Here is an 18,387-nt window from a genome sequence, read left to right as displayed (position 1 = left end):
GTAACCATAAAGATTGCTACATTTGGCCTCACTATCGCCTCCAGCTGGGGAAGGAAAGAGAAAGCAGTTCAGGATCCCCCTTCTGATTGCAGTCCAGTGGTCATGGCTGCAAAGCGGGTTCCAATTTTGGACAGAGTGGGACTTGGCTGTAATGGCTTTTCCTTTGGAATACTCTGACAATACACATTATTACAACACACAGCATGTCAATTGTGGCTCAGTTTGTAGCACTCTTACCTCTGAGTTGTAACATTGTGGGTTCAAATCCTACTTGGACATAATAATCAAGGTTGACACGCCAGATCAGTTCTGAGGAAGCACTGCACTGTTGGAGGTGCTGTCCTTCAGCCAAGATGCTAAACCAGGCCCTGTCTGCCCTCTTGGGCTGATGGAAAGGATCACATGGTGCTATTTTGAAGTCCTGGTTAATATTTATTCCTCAATCAACATCGCAAATAATCTGGTTATTATCACATTGCTTTTGTGGGAGCTTGCTGTGCGCAAATTGATTACTCTCTAGTATACATTACAATAGTACCTACACTTCATTGGCTTTAGAGTGCTTTGAGTTTTCCCCTAGCCAAATGAACATACAATCAAATATACACATTAGGAGTAGCAGTAGGCCACTCGGCCCCTCTAGCCTGCCCCTCCAGCCTGCTCTGCCATTCAATAGGATCATGGCTGATTTGTTTATAACCTCAACTCCACATTCCCGCCTACCCTGACAACCTTTCACCCCCTTGCTTATCAAGAATCTATCTACCTTGGCCTTAAAAATATTCAAAGACTCTGCTCCGATCCACCACTTTTGAGGAAGAGAGTTCCAAAGACTCACGACTGTCTGAGAGAAAACATTTCCCCTCATCTCTGTCTCAAATGGCCGACCCCTCATTTTTAAACAGGGACACCTAGTCCTAGAAGGCATAGCTTGTGAAAAGGGCTACAAAAATATATATAAATGAAAGTCTTTATTTTCTTTTAAGGTACTCACAGATTGATTGACAATGATGGCAGCCATTGCACTTGGAACAGTATTAAACAAGGAATCAATGTCTTCAGGTTAGGAGAGGAGAAATTGAGCAAATAAAACTTCAACAAAGGGAAATCTTGTCTAAACACCAACAAAATATGTAGTCAGCACACTAACCACCATTAGTGAGAAATATGGGCTGCTCAATGCAAGTAGCAGCTTGAGTCAGAGGTGGAGCTCTCACTATGTCCAAAGGTCATGGAGGTTCCAGGACTCAGTCATGTAGTGTAGTCCTTGTGTCTCAACACAGTACTAGAGGAGTGCTGCATTGTCAGAGATGCATTTTACCTCCGTGCAAATGGGTGGATTTTGAATGAGTTAAAATCTCACCCACTGTTTTGCAGATGAGACACTAAACCAAGGCCCTGTCAGATGCATATCAAAAATCCCAAAAGGGACAGATATCCTAGACAATTACCGCCCCATCCGTCTACTCTCGATCATCAGTAAAGTAATGGAAGGGGTCATCAACAGTGCTATCAAGCGGCACTTGCTTAGTAATAACCTGCTCATTCATGCCCAGTTTAGGGTCTGCCAGGGTCACTCAGTTCCTGACCTCATTACAGCCTTGGTTCAAACATGGACAAAAAAAAGCTGAGCTCCAGATTTTCAAAACTTTATTGCATGGTTTTAGGGTCTGCAGTTCCCTGAGGCAGCTCTCTGCCTTCAACATGGGCACAGGCTGAGGCAGCTCTCTGCATTCAGGGGGCTTCCTTTCGGCGCTCGCCCGCGCCCATGTTGACATCATCGCCCGCCCTGTTCCCGCCCACATTCCGGCAGCGCTGAGTTTCTTAGTGACCACTTTATGCTGGCTGACCGTTAATCGGCCAGCGCGAAGCACGCACCAAAATTGACGTCGGGGCTGATCGCGGGCGGCGGTCCATTTCCCGGCCAATCCCGGGCCAGCCAACCGCGCCACTCGCCAAGCTGAAAATTTGGGCCAATTATGTTTTGAAAAATTTTGGACATAGAATTGGAACCACGATCCGACTGGATCTCTGCAGGTAATCCAAATTGAGTAAAAAGTTGGATTAACTTCTCTACTACTACTTTAGCCGTAATGGTCCTTAAGGGGATGACCTCTGGAAATCGAGTTGTCATATCCACAATAGTGAGGACATACTGGTGTCCTGCCTTTGTTTTTGTTAACGGTCCCACACAGACCATTAACGCCCCACTGAATGGTTCCTCTAAAACTGGTATAGGAACTAAGGGTGGTGGTACGTGCGCAAAACTTTTACAAAACTGCACCACATCCTTAAGAAGATCTCTCCAGTAAAACTGCCGGTTTATCCACGCTTGAGTTTTCCATATTCCTACATGTCCTGCCCTGGGAAAATCAAGTGCTATCTGTAATATCTCATTACAGTATTTGGGCAGTTCCACTACCTGATGAACAAGCGCCCACTCCTCAACTGCAGGTCTGTGAGGAGATCTCCACTCCCTCATTAGAATGACATTTCTAATATACTTACGAACATATGAACAAGAAGCAGGTGTAGCCATTCGGCCCCTCGAGCCTGCTCCGCCATTTCATAAGATCATGGCTGATCTGATAGTAACCTGAAATCTGCATCCCACCTGCCCCCGATAACTTATCACCCCCTTGCTTACCAAGAATATATCCACCTCTACCTTAAAAATATTCAAAGACCCTGCTTCCATTGCCTTTTCAGGAAAAGAGTTCCAAAAACTCATGACCCTCTGAGTGAAAGAATTTCACCTCATCTCTGTTTTAAATGGGCGACCCCTCATTTTTAAAAAGTGACTCTTAGTTCTAGATTCTTCCGCAAGAGGAAACATGCTATCTGCATCTGCCCTGTCAAGACTCCTCAGGCTCTTATATGTTTCAATCAAGTTGCCTCTTACTCTTTTAAGCTCCAGCGGATAAAGCATTGCCTGTCCAGCCTTTCCTCATAAGACAACCCACCCATTCCAGGAATTAGTCTGGTAGACCTTCTCTGCATTTCTTCCAATGCAATTACATCCTTTCTTGAATAAGGTGACCAATACTGTACACAGTCCTCCAAATGTTGTCTCACTAGTGCCCTCTGCAACTGAAACATGACCTCCCTACTTTTGTATTCAATCCCCTTCGCAATAAATAATAACATTCTCCATCTTCCTTAGCCTCAGCTTCGGTTTGGGCTGATTGTGCTATCTTACTTAACTCTGGATCATCTTGTTGAGCCTCAACTAGAGAAGATTTGTTAAACATCTCTTTTGGATTATCTAAGTCTGTAAAGAAAGTTTCAGCCAGCCAAATATCTGTCTGTGGTATCATTTTAACCTTTGATGGTGCACTTTGCTTAGCCATTGCTCGGGTCACCACACACGAAGGAAAAATTCCTGGAACCTTTAACTGTAACTGTTCCATCTCTTTAACCTCACTTGGGCTTTCTGTAATTATTGAGGAAGCTACTGCCTTCACTCCGACTAAATCATTTCCCAGGAGTAAATCAACTCCATCTACGGGTAACTGCTGAACAACCCTTACCATCACTGTCCCAGACAATAGGTCACATTCCAAGTGCACCCGGTACAAAGGTACAGGTATATGCTCCCCACCAATATCATTGATTAAAACTTTAGCTTGGAAAAGTTATGCTTTTCCCCAGCAAAAGTGTTTGAGTGGCTCCTGTATCTCGAAGTATGACTTTTGGTTTAGTTGTCTCATTTGAGGGATAAGAGGTTACTTTTCTTTTCGACAAAAATTTTTTATAGCTCTCAGGTGTCTCATTCACCTCTCCTAAACTCACAGCAGTGTCCACACCCCGTTTCACAACTACAGTTAACACTACAACTTGATCTGTTGTACTTTCTGTCAGGGCTCCTTTTCCTGAAACACTCTTACATACCCCAATAAGCCCCATGGATTTCCTGCACAACTTCCAACAAACTGTACAAACACGTCCCACCTTGTTACACCTTGTTATACTTCCACCCTTGGCACCTTCCTTTCTGGCCTGAGGAGGAGTTTCCTGGGAATTCCCAGTGGTCCCTCCTCTTCCCTGGCTACTTGCCTTCCTGTCACCTTCCCACCTTCTATCCTTCTCGGGTTTGTGGGGAAGATGGAAAAAGGGTTTAGATATATGAACCAGCTCATAATTGTTAGCCATTCCCACTGCCTGTCTAGCTGTTTTAACCCTCTGGTCTTCAACATGGGTTCTAACAAGAGGAGGAAGTGAATTTTGAAATTCTTCCAAAAGAATTATTTCTCTAAGAGCTTCATACATTGTCTCTATCTTTAATTCCCATACCTAATGGTCAAAACTATTCTGCTTTACCCTCTCAAACTCAATATAGCTCAGGCCAGGCTGTTCCCTTATATTCCCAAATTTCTGCCTGTATGCCTCAAGGACTAACTCATATACACTAAGAATAGCCTTTTTTGCAGCTTCCTAATCCACCAATACCCCTTCTGACAGTGAAGCATAAACCTCATGAGCTCTACTTACCAACCTACTCTGTAAGAGCAATGTCCAGTTTTCATTTGGCCATTTCATTTGCTTAGCCACCTTCTCAAACGAAACAAAGAATGCCTCCATATTCCTTTCCTCAAAGTTTGGAAGAGCTTGTACAAATTTAAACATCTAGGCATTGGGTTGGAGGTTTTTTCATCATCAGAAACTTCCTCAGCATCTGTGGTCTCTTTTTTTAAGGTTCAGCCTTTTAAGCTGGTGTTCCATTTCTCATTCCTTCTCTCTTTCCCTATCCTTCTCCCTCGCCTGGGATTCCAGCTCCGGCTTCCTAAATGCCCCTTCTCTTTCCTTTTCTATTTCTTTTGCCTCTAATTCAGGTTTTCTCAGTTCCTTTTCATGTTCAAGTTGCTACATTTGCAACTGGATCTTAGCTAACTCAATTGATTCACTCCCTGGAGAAGGTGGTATTTCTGTTATCCCTTCCAGTTTCAGATGTTGTGCTATTAACTCAACTATATCTGCTTTCCTCGCTCCTTTGGGTAATTCTAATTCCTGTTTATCCGTCAATTCCATTAGCTTACTCTTGGTTAATTTCTGTAAACCAGTCACGTTTACATATTCCATCTGTAAAAAATCCTTAACAATATCCAACGGCATTTTAGTTTACCAATCTATAAGAAACCTGGTCTCCATCCTTTTATTCCTTACCAATTATTGTTCCACGTCCAATGACCCACTGTCCGCGTTTCAAATCTCGCAAGAGCCCCCAACTTATGTTACGACCGTGATGGGAGGAGTGCACAAATTATCAAGCCCCACTACTCCACAGGCCATACCATTACTTTAAATATTTAATTTTCTCACCAAAATGGCCAATTGTGTACCTAAACCTTGAGTACCCAGAAGAAAAGAGACTCTGACCAGGCTTCTTTCCAAAACTCAGAATGATGAATTTATTTTAAAACACAACTTCTTTTAACAAGTTGCAAGTACTGGTTAACAGACAATTGTAATCAAGAAGTATAACTATCTATCCCTTCCTAAAGAATTCTCCCAGCAAACACACACACAGACAAACAAAGGAGAAACAGATAGAATCTCTCTGCAGAGATGGGCTTTGGAGGATGGGCATTATAAAATAAAGGATAAAGTCCACAGGGTGTTGGTGCTGTCGACCTAGTGTTCTCTCCTGTGAAGACAGGTAGCTGGTCCCAATGGATTCTTGGACATTATCACCACTGGTCTCAGCTTTGCAGGTCCGATGCAGATTGGTTACACTCAGATGAGGGTTCTCTGGCTACAGGTTGATAGCCATACACAATTTTAGGCAAGGTAGAGAGAGAAGGAGCCAGACAAGGTAGCCTTCTTCAGTTTATTCTCCAATAAAACTGCCTTGAATGGTTTTTCAAAAGTTTTTCCCCCTCTCCCTAGTGACTGCCTTTTTTGTCTCCCAGCTTCTCATTAAGTAAAGCGCTTTGCAGTTCAAACAACATCTGTCATTGGGAAAATGTTGGAGTCTATTGTAAAGGATATAATAGCAAAGCATTTAGAAATACATAATCTAATCAAGCAGAGTCAGCATGGCTTCATGAAGGGGAAATCATGCCTGACAAATTGATTAGAATTCTTTGAGGAGGTAACAAGTAGGATAGATAAAGGGAAACCACTAGATGTAATCTATTTGGATTTCCAAAAGGCATTCGATAAGGTAACACACATAAGGATACTTAATAAGATAAGAGCCCATGGTGTTAGCATAATATATTAGCATGGATAGAGAACTGGCTAACTAATAGATGACAGAGAGTTGGGATAAGGGAGGTGCATTTTCAGGTTGGAGTGCCACAGTGCTGGGGCCACAATTATTTACAATATATATTAATGACTTGGATGAGGGAAATGAATGTACTATTGCCAAGTTTGTGGATGACACAAAAATAGGTGGGAAGGCAAGTGGTGAGGATGAAACAAAGAGTCTATAGAGAGATATAGACACATTAAGTGAGTGGGCAAAAACTTGGCAGATGGAATATAATATGGGAAAATGTGAGGTTGTGCACTTTGGCAGGAAGAATAGAGGAGCTGAATATTATTTAAATGGAGAAAGACTGAAGAAAGCCTCAGCACAGAGGGATTTGGGGGTCCTCATGCATGAATCCCAAAAAGCTAACATACAGGTTCAGCAGGTAATAGGGAAGGCAAATGGAATGTTGGCCTTTATTTCAAAGGGAATGGGGTATAAAAATAGGGACATCTTGCTAAAATTAGACAAGGCACTATTTAGACCACACCTAGAATGCTGTGAACAGTTTTGGTCCCCTTATCTAAGGAAAGATATACTGGCATTGGAGGCAGTCCAGAGAAGGTTCACTAGGTTGACCCCGGGTATGGAGGGATTTTCTTATGAGGAGAGGTTGAGTAGGTTGGGCCTGTACTCATTGGAGTTTAAAAGAATGAGAGGCGACCTTATTGAAACATATAAGATTTTTAGGGGTCTTGCAAGGGTAGATGTTGAGAGGTTGTTTCCCCTTGTGGGAGAGTCTAGGACCAGAGGGCATAATCTCAGAGTAAGGGGTCACCCATTTAAAATGGAGATGAGTAGGAATTTCTTCTCTTAGAAGGTATTGAATCTATGGAATTCTTTACCGCAGAGGGCTGTAGAGGTGGGATCGTTAAGTATATTCAAGGCTGAGATAGACAGATTTTTAATCAGTAAGCGAATCAAGAGTTATGGGGAAAAGGCAGGAAAGTGGAGTTGAGGATTATCAGATCAGTCGTAATCTCATTGAATGGCAGAGCAGACTCAATGGGCCAAATGGCCTACTTCTGCTCCTACGTCTTATGGTCTTAAACAGCTCCTTCTCAAGTACCATACAGGTCAGGTGATTTCTTGGAAGAGGCCTGCTTGTTTACAGTTCCAAGGTGAATTTATGACCTTTTTAAAAAAATCCCAGTTTAGCATCCAGATGACCAGATCATGTCAGGTCCTCACGTCTTTCCATTTTGTAAAAGAAAACTTCAGTCTTGAGAGACATGATTTTAACAGTGCATAAAAATTATTTTCCTCATGTCGTCTTTTTCCCCCACGTTCCTCATTCTACCAATCAACTTATATCAGTGTGCTCTCGTTAACCCTTCCATTAATGGGAATAGTTTCTCCCATGCCCTCTCACCAGATCCCCTCAGGATTTTAAAAACCTCTATCACATATCCTCTCAACCTTTTCTTCCCGAAGGAGAACAACACCAGCTTCTCAAACCTGTCCATGTAAACTTCGGCTTTCGTTCCTCTATCCGTTGTCGTACATCTCGTCTGCAGCCTCTCTGAAGCCTTCACATCCTTCCGAAATTGTGGTGCCCTAAATTGGATGCAGTACTCCACTTGAGGCCGAGCCAGTGTCATCATGACGTCCTTGCTTTTGTACTCTATGCCTCTGCCTATGGAGCCCAGGATAGGGTATGCCATTTTAACCACTTTCTCAACTATTGTCTGCCGTTCCCTCTGGCGAATTCGTTTGAATCCATTCTGCCTCTCCCTTCTTCAGTCGATCACTGCTCAGATTCGTCCTGTCAAGCCCGAGAGGTCTTTGAAAGGCTGAGACGGCAGGCGGGGGGGAGGAACGGCTGAGGGGAGGGAAGGTTTCAACAGATACCTGGACACGGAGACATACGGGGGGACGGGAAGGCATAGGTTGGTCATGCTTTCTCCTAATTACAGGTGGCAGCTTTTTTTTTAATGGAGTGAACCATCTTGGGTATGCAGCGGGATTGAGGTCTCACTGATACCATGGCAACGTACTTGAGCAATGTTGAAGGTGTTCCACTGTCCAGCAGAGTAATCTGGCAGCACAGAAATTTCACTGAAGCAATTTGAGAGTGTTCAGCTTGTCAACAGTGCTTCGATTTCGCTATAATTTCTGTAGTACCTATGTGTGTTGTTTTTTCGTGGAATTGTTTCAAAGATATGCTTTAAATTACATTTCCAATCTGTCAGAAATATCATTATTATTATGACAGCATCTGTACGGAATCTCATGAAGCTTCTGTCTCGCAAAAATGATTCAACCTATTTAAACTTAATGGGAAAATATATTCCAAGTTAGTCATGAGTGACCGCGTTAGAATGCATAAGTTTTTGCAATGCAAAGTTTAAATGGCTGAATGCTTTCAAAATATTCCAACTCACAGCCGTAAGAATTTTTATCACGATAAACCATTGCTATTTTAAGGACCCTCAAGGCAAAATATTTGAGAGCGCTGATTGATCCCACACTGCACTACTACTGATGCCCATCAGCAGCTGCCCAGCTACCGGTGCCAGTCACAGTCAGTACTGCCCGTCATTGCCTGTACTGTCACCAGCGTCTATCATCTGCAAGCTGCCACCAGTTACTACTTGCTGTGTACAATACAGGGCGGAGATCGCACAGGTAGGCTGCTTTTCCGACCATCGCCTGGTATGGGCACAGCTGCGGAATTTGGGAAGCAGCCTCGTTGGCACCTCGCTCCCATCCCTTCGCTTTCCCACTCATGTCTCGTAAGAGGTCACAACACCGGGCTGCTCATGCCCCTGCTGCCCTTATGTGTCAGAATGCTATTTGACCAAAAAACTGGAGCAGAGGAACATCAAACCCCTAGCATCCTCCCGCGCCCCCCCCACCAAAACCCCCAACTTTAGCTTAACCAGCTTAATGGCTGTGATAAAATACAACAAAGGAATTTTCCCTGAATGCAGTTAGCTGCAATAGCAACATGCTGAGTGACGTCTCAGAATACTTACAATAACAACAAATTGTATTTATATAGTTCCTTTTAAAGTGATCGAATGACCCACAGTGCTCCATGATAGAAGCTATTTGGGTGAAAATTTGCCCGTGAGTGCACCATTAATTAGACTTTCCCTGCACGTTTCAGCTTGAAAAGCATCTGTATCATAACAAGCTGGAACTGCGAGATGATAATGGTGCAGAAAGAACAACAGGGCATCAGGGATCTGAATGAGCTAAAGGACTAGTTTATCTCCAGGGGGCCAACGTAGATCACCAAGCAGAGGGGTGCTGGCTGAACAAGGCTTGGCAAGAGCTGTGGATGAGTTGAAGCTTTTGGAGGGAGGACGATGGGAGACCAACCAGGTGAGTACTGGAATAGTTGAGTCTGGAGATAACGAAACCATCGATAAAAATCTCAGCACCGGATGCACAGAGGCAGCTGCAGAGTGGAGTAAGGTGGAAGTCGGAAGTCTTTGTGATGGAGAGATCATGGAGGTGGAAGCTCAGCTCAGGGTCCAATCAGATAATGAGAGCCTCAGACACTGGCCAGGGAGGAATGACGTTGTGGGCAACGGTTCAGCCATTAACCTGACAAAACAATGGCCAAAGAGTCAACACTGAGCATGATGGGAAAAGTTCCAGCAAGTGTCACTTAATCTAGCTGATTAACCTCTCCCCTACTGAATCCCTCCCTAAAACAGTGCTGCTGAGCTACATTGCATCTTTCTTGTCAACATTGACTGAGGTCAGATAACACAGCAAAGAGTGGGTGACAAACCTGGGCCATTTTGCTTTATATGCAGTTGGGCTATGGACTCTGCCATCAATCAACTGCACTATCATTTTTTTTAATCTGGAGTAAACATCCCTTTTAGGTGATTCCGAATTTGGTTAAACAAAATAGGTCCCACCTGATCCTCACCTGCATAATTTGAGTGAGAGGGCAGGGTCTAATATTGTCTCATTGCACATTATTTAACACGCACAGGTGAGAGAGCTATCAACTGAACCATGTCTGGCATGGAAGAGTGAGTAGGATAAGGGTTGCTGTCAGGATGCAGATGTGTACTGGCAGATATTGTAGGGTGAAGCTGAGGCTGGGCCAGGGACGGTACAGAGTATCAAATAAGAATTCTAAAGCCAAATCACTCTGTAAGGGAGATCCAGTAGTCTTTGACAGGAACAGGAATGATGCAGCTTGGACTTTGGTGCAACTGTTGTGTTTTTTTACCTGTCCGTGGGATGCAAGTATCACTGATAAGGCCAGCATTTGTTTCCCATTATTATGGTGGTGAAGGCTGAGTTGTTCAAATCCCAGAGGGAAACTTGAAACAACTGTCATTACACATTTTTGCAATTTGTATATTTTAAGATGCAGGCTCTGAATTCAGTAGTAATAAGACCACCGAGTCTCAAGAAGGTTTTTTTTTAATAAAACTGAATTAAACATTTATTAATACAGGAAAGATTGTAAGCACAAAATTACTACTATAATAACTACAAAAATGCCCTAATTAATCTGACTCTCAGTTACACCTTCGTTAAGGTAACAGTAAATCTCATTGATTTAAACAGACACCGGGCAAAGCACCTCCTGGACAATTGCATTCAAAATGAGTTTTTTTCAGCTCTGGGTCCTTGCAGACAGCAGCTTGAGGCTTACAGGCTGGAGGCCTCTCTTGTTGGATCTTCAAATGCCTCTACCTACATCCAATCTCCTTTATACATATCTTTCTCTTTGAATGTAAATTTTCCATTATATCACTAGGCTTTTAATTTTACCTCTTTGAACAATAACATCCTTTCATCCCACCAATTTTATTAGTAAGCCGAATAAAAGTAAACACCTTGCTTGGCATCTTCTAGATAGGTGTGAGATTTCACCAGCAGTCTTGAATGGTTTCTTTTCACAAATGCAAAATTTACACTTTACCTTCTACCCTCCTTACATTTACCTAATTAACATTTCAAAACTACTATACATCAAAGCACTCAGGCTAGCTGGCTTTAAGCCAATTAAGACATACACAGACATACATATAGACACAGACCCCACTAGAACTCTGTTTTGAAAATAATTTCCAATAACACTATAGGCATTAATATCTCTTCAAGACACCCATTTCTAATCTGACTGAGTGACTAGGCAATTTCAGAGGGCAGTTAAGACTCACCACATTGTTGTGGATCTGAAGCTACATGTACGCCAGACCAGGTAAAGACAGCAAATTTTCTAGGGCCTCAGTTGTATCACACAATATAAGGAATGAAACCGGACGGACCACCCAGCATTGAACTAGGCACCGGAAATGACAACAGCAAACTCAGCCCTGTTGACCCTGCAAAATTCTCCACACTAACATGCATGGACTTGTGCCAACATTGGGAGAGTTGTCTGACAGACCAGTCAAGCAACAGTCTGACATAGTCATACTCACGGAATCATACCTTAGAGACATTTATGGGTATGCCCTGTCTCACCAGCAGGACACACCTAGCAGATGTGGCAGTACAGTGATGCACAGTGAGGAGGGAATTGCCCTGGGAGTCCTCAACATTGATTCCCGACCACATGAAATCTCATGGCATAAAACATGGGCAAGGAAACCTCTTCCTAATTACCACGTACTGTCCCCCTCAGCTGAAGACTCAGTATTCCTGCATGAGGAACACTACTTATAGGAAGCACTGAGGGTGGCAAGGGTGCAGAATGTACTCTGGGTGGGGGACTTAAATGTCCATCACCAAGAATGGCTCAGTAGCAACACTACTGACCGAGCTGGCCAAGTCCCAAAGGACATAGCTGCTAGGCTGGGTCTGTGGCAGGTGGTGAGGGAACCAACAAGAGGGAAGAACATACTTAACCTCATCCTCACCAACCTGCCTACCTCAGATGCATCTGTCCATGACAGTATAGGTAGAAGTGACTTTCTGGAGACAAAGTCCCATGATCCTCCAATGTGCTAGGATAGATTTCGGACAAATCTAGCAACTCAAGACCAGGCATCCATGGGGTGCTGTGGGCCATCAGCAGCAACAGAATTGTACTCAACCACAATCTGTAACCTCACGGCCCAGCATATCCCACATTCCACCATTGCCACCAAGCCAGGGGATCAACCCTGGTTCAATGAAGAGTGCAGGAGGGGATGCCAGGAGCAGCACCAGGCATACCTAAAATGAACTGTCAACCTGGTGAAGCTATAACACAGGACTACTTGCGTGCCAAACAGCATAAGCAGCAAGCGATAGACAGGCCTAAGTGATTCAACAACCAACAGATCAGATCTAAGCTCTGCAGTCCTGCCACATCTAGTCGTGAATGGACAATTAAACAACTCACTGGAGGAAGGGGCTCCACAAATATCCGCATTCTCAATGATGGAGGAGCCCTGCACATCAGTGCAAAATATATGGCTGAAATATTTGCTACAATCTTCAGCCAGAAGTGCCGAGTGGATGACCCATCTCGGCCTCCTCCAGAGGTCCCCAGCATCACAGATACCAGTCTTCAGCCAATTCAATTCACTCTACGTGATATCAAGAAACGGCTGAAGGCACTGGATACTGCAAAGGCTATGGGCCCTGACAATATTCCAGCAATAGTACTGAAGACTTTTGCTACAGAATTTGCCGTGCCCCGTGCCAGCTCTTCCAGTACAGCTACAACACTGGCATCTACCCGGCTATGTGGAAAATTGCCCAGGTATGTCCTGTACACAAAAGGCAAGAGAAATCAAAACCAGCCAATTACTGCCCTATCAGTCTACTCTCAAATCGTCAGTAAAGTCATGGAAGGGGTCATCGACAGTGCTAACAAGTGGCACCTGCTTAGCAATAACCTGCTCACTGACGCCCAGTTTGGGTTCCGCCAGGGCCAATCAGCTCTTGACCTCATTACAGCCTTGGTTCAAACATGGACAAAAGAGCTGAACTCCCGAGGTGAGGTGAGAGTGACTGCCCTTGACATCAATGCAAAATTTGACATAGTGTGGCATCAAGGAGCCCTAACTAAACTGGAGTCAATGGGAATCAGGGGAAAAACTCTCCACTGGTTGGAGTCATATATAGCACAAAGGAAGATGGTTGTGGCTTTTGGAGGTCAGTCATCTCAGCTCAAGGATATCACTGTAGGAGTTCCTCAGGGTAGTGTCCAAGGCCCAACTATCTTCAGCTGCTTCATCAATGACCTTCCTTCCATCATAACGCCAGAACTGGGGATGTTTGCTGATGATAGCACAATGTTCAGCACTATTCGAGACCCCTCAGATACTGAAGCAGTCCATGTCCAAATGCAGCAAGTCCTGGACAATATCCAGACTTGGGCTGACAGGTGGCAAGTAACATTCGTGCCACAGAAGTCTCAGGCAATGATTATCACCAACAGGAGAGAATCCAACTATCGCTCTTTGACATTCAATGGCATTACCATCACTGAATCCTCCACTATCAACATCCTGTTGGTTACCATTGACCAGAAACTGAACTGGACTAGCCATATAAATACTGTGGCTACAAGAGCAGGTCAGAGGCTGGGAATAGTGTAATGAGTAACCCACCTCCTGACTCCTCAAAGACTGTCCACCATCTACAAGGCACAAGTCAGGAGTGTGATGGGATACTCCCCACTTGCCTGGATGAGTGCAGCTCCAACAACATTGAAGAAGCTGGACACCGTCCAGGACAAAGCAGTCCTCTTGATTGGCACCACATCCATAAGCGTTCACTCCCTGCACCACTGACGCACAATTGCAGCAGTGTGTACCACCCTCAAGATGTACTGCAGGAATTCTCAAAGGCTCCTTACACAGCACCTTCCAAACCCACGACCGCAGCCATGTAGAAGGATAAGGGCAGCAGATACGTGGGAACACCACCACCTAGAAGTTCCCGTCTAAGTCACTCACCATCCTGACTTAGAAATATATCCCCGTTCCTTCACTGTCGCTGGGTGAAAATCCTGCAACTCCCTCCCTGACAGCACTGTGGGTGTACCTACACCACATGGACTGCAGCGGTTCAAGAGGCAGCTCACCACCACCTTCTCAAGGGCAATTAGGGATGGGCAATAAATACTGGCCCAGCCAGCAAACCCGCATCTCGTGAATGAATAAAAAATATATAGTATTAGAGGCTTCATTAATAGGGGCATAGAGTACAAGAGCAGGGAGGTTATGATGAATTTATAAAAGACACTGTTTAGACCTCAGCTGGAGCATTGTGTACAGTTCTATGTGCCACACTATAGGAAGGATGTGAACGCATTGGAGAGAGTGCAGAAAAGGTTCACAAGAATCGTTCCAGGGATCAGATAGTTCAGTTGTGAGGAAAGATTGGGGAAATTGGGACTGTTTTCTGTGGAGAGAAGGCTGAGAGGAAACTTGATAGAAGTTTTCAAAATAATGAGGGACCTGGACAGAGTAGATAGGGAGAAACTGTTCCCATTTGTAAATGGATCAAGAACCGGGGGGCACAGTTTTAAATTGTTTTGCAAAAGAAGCAAATGCGAGGTGAGACAAAACTTTTTCACACAGCGAGTAGTTGGGGTTTGGAATGCACTGCCTGGAAGTGTGGTGGAAGCAGATTCATTTGAGGCATTCAAGAGGGCATTGGATGATTATTTAAATAGAAACAATGTGCAGGGTTACGGGGAAAAGGCAGGAGATTGATACTAAGTTAAAATGCTCAGAGAGCCGGTGCAGACAAGATGGGCCGAATGGCCTCCTTCTACACTGTAACAATTCTATGATTCTGTGATTCAAGAAGGTGACTCACCACTATTTTCTCAAGGGCAATTAGGGATGGGCAATAAAAATGCCACCTAACCAGTGACGCCCACGTCCCATGAAGGTATAAAAACAAAAAAACACCCAATGGTGTTTAGGGCATCCAAGTGTGCCTGTCCCTCTCTGGTTAGCTCCTACTGCCTTCTGTTGCATGTCACCATGTCTTGCAAAAGAGGGGGAAGTCTGTCAGCATGTGTGGTGTAACTTGTTTGGAAGATGTAGCTGGTGGACTGTAACTGACAGTGTGTCCTGGCTGTGAGAGGTAGGTTTAAGGCTAGCAGTGCTAAGTGCTTGAGGACAAAGTGCAGTTTTAAATGTCAGATATGAGTCGTGATTAACAAGAGATTAAGCTCGGTGAGTGATGGGCGCACGGTGAATTGAGGTGTGGCTGAGGCCAGTGGTGCAGTTGGTGGATTCAGCATTTGCAGATGCATTCACTGACCTTGACCACTTGTGTAAGGTCATTGAATGTCCTGCGCCGCTGCATCCAAATCGTTGGGGGCTAAACTCCTGGTGTTGACCTCCTTGGCCATCTGCCCCTACTGTCTTTGGAGTGTGCATCTGGAGGGTCTCATGGCTTCCTGTGGATCCAGTAAAAAGGGCATGGGTTAATCACACATCGTGCTGCCGGTATCCATTTTCAGGGGCTCTTGAAAGGAGCCATCTTTGTGTTTAAACTGGATTTGAGAAACCCGTTGATGAAGGTGGCTTGTTAGCGATTATAGAAATGAAGTTGCAAGATGTTAACAAAATAATTACTCATTTTATTCACAGAATGTGAATATTAAATCAATATGGAAATGACTTACCAAAATAAGTGTAATTGTTTCCAGAACTTACATTAATAGAAGGTAATAGACAATTTACTGGGCTGGTGCTCACAAAAGCTATTTTGTAGATGGTAAATCACTTCTTAATTATTCATATCTAATTGTTATTTTGTCAGTAATCATGTTTAGGTGTTTAGAATGCTGCTAAAAACTATTATTATAGAACTAAAATTATAAAAATACATTGTGGATTTAATATTTACTGGACAATTGCTGCAGTGTATTAATTTTAAAATAGGAGCACTGTAATTGTTGAATTCATGGGTTTGTCAAGTTTTAATTTGTGTTTTCCATTTAATTCTTTACATTGACTTTACATTAGCGGACCTTCCTCTGTCATCTAAATGTTGCTCATTCACTGATTCACTCCCTCGTTTTCCTACTAAACTGTTGCCTCCTTTTCGTTATGATGTGAATTTATGTGCTCATTAACGTGAGCGATATAAACGTTGTGGGGTTGGAACAGTCCTCAGCTCAGGCACCTTTGATTCAGTATGTAACACTCTTAGGTCACACTGCTTAGAAACGGAGCAAAGCCCAACAATAACTCAACGTCAACATCGCAACAGCACCCACCCTGCCAAATGCCAGTGTGGCATTTGTCCACATCACACATCATCAATTTTCTGGCAATTTGGTGTTAATTAAGGCCAAATTAGGGACCATATTGTGTTGTGGTATCCAAACCACAAGATGGAAATGAATGAGGGCAGGGGGGAAACAGAGAGAAAGCAAGAACTTACATTTATATAGCACCGTTCACAACCTCAGGATAAACCAAAGCACTCCACAGCCAAAGAAGCACTTTTTGAAGTTTGCAGTATAAGAGAAAAAGCAGCCAATTTGCACACAGCAAGATCCCACAAACAACAAATGTATTTTAGTGATGCTGGTTGGGGGATAAATGCTGTTGACGACATTGGGGAAAACTTCCCTGCTCTTCTTCTTCAAAATAGTTCCATAGGATCTTCTATATCTACCTGATGGGGCCTAGTTTGATGCTTTATCTGAAAGACAGCACTTCTGCCAGTGTAGCACACTCTCTGCAGTGGAGTGTTGGCCTGGATAGCATGCTCAAGAAGCAGAAGTTAGACCCACAACCGCTCGACTCAAAGGCAGGATGGGTACCAATTGAGCATCAGCTGAGACACCTTAGAGAGGTAAATGTTCCTCATGGTGTAAAATGTTCTTAAATTCCTGGAATGACATAGGGACGTCTTGTGTGGCGAAAGTCAGCTAGAAGGTGTTTCTGACTGACTTCCATCTTTAAACACCTTTTCCCCATCCCACACTACCACCAAGTGTCCTGGCACATGAGCTGCTTAATCATAAGCCTCACTCGATTAGCAACAACTTGCATTCCTATGGTGCATGTAACTTAGTAATGTGTTTCAAGGTGATCCACAGGGGCCATTATCAAACAATATTTGACACGGAGCCACCATAAGGAGTATTTAGGACAGGTGACTAAAAGCTTGGTCGAAAAGGTGGGTTTTGAGGAGCATCTTAAAGGCTGAGTGGGAGGTTGAGGTGGATGCAAATAAGTGGCAGATGGAATTTAACCCTGAAAAGTGTGAGGTGATACACTTTGGAAGGAGTAATTTGACAAGGAAGTATTCTATGCACGGCATGACACTAGGAAGTTCTAAGGAACAAAGGGACCTTGGCGTGTGTGTCCATAGATCTCTGAAGACGGAGGGGCATGTTAATGGGCAGGAGAAAAAGGCATATAGGACATTTGCCTTTATCAATCAAAGCATTGATTACAAAAGTAGGGAGGTCATGTTGGAGTTGTACAGAACCTTGGTGAGGCCACAGCTGGAGTACTGTGTGCAGTTCTGGTCGCCACATTATAGGAAGGATGTGATTGCACTGGAGGGGGTGCAGAGGAGATTCACCAGGATGTTGCCTGGGATGAAACATTTAAGTTATGAAGAAAGGTTGGATAGACTTGGGTTGTTTTCATTGGAGCAGAGAAGACTGAAGGGTGACCTGATGGAGGTGTACAAGATTATGAGGGACATGGACAGGGTGGATAGGGAGCAGCTGTTCCCCCTAGTTGAAGGGTCAGTCACGAGGGGACATAAGTTCAAGGTGAAGGGCCGGAGGTTTAGGGGGGATGTGAGGAAAATCTTTTTTTACCCAGAGGGTAGTGACGGTCTGGAATGCACTGCCTGGGAGGGTGGTGGAGGCGGGTTGCCTCACACCCTTTAAAAAGTACCTGGATGAGCACTTGGCACATCAAAACATTCAAGGCTATGGGCCAAGTGCTGGTAAATGGGATTAGGTAGGTAGGTCAGGTGTTTCTCACGTGTTGGTGCAGACTGGATGGGCCAAAGGGTCTCCTCTGCACTGTGTGATTCTGTGTTTAGGGAGGGAATGCCTAGGCATCTGAAGGCAAGGCTGTCAATGATGGAGCAATTAAGATCAGGATGCAAAGACCAGGATTGGAGGAGAGCAGAGATCTCAGAGGGTTACAGGGTTGGAGTAGGACACAGAGATAGAAAGGGGCGAGGGAATGGAGGGATTTGAAAACAAGGCAGTGAAT

The sequence above is a fragment of the Cetorhinus maximus genome, chromosome 17 (assembly GCF_964194155.1).
Source record: "Cetorhinus maximus chromosome 17, sCetMax3.hap1.1, whole genome shotgun sequence".
NCBI lineage: Eukaryota > Metazoa > Chordata > Chondrichthyes > Lamniformes > Cetorhinidae > Cetorhinus > Cetorhinus maximus.
Note: the sequence above shows the minus strand (reverse complement) of the source record.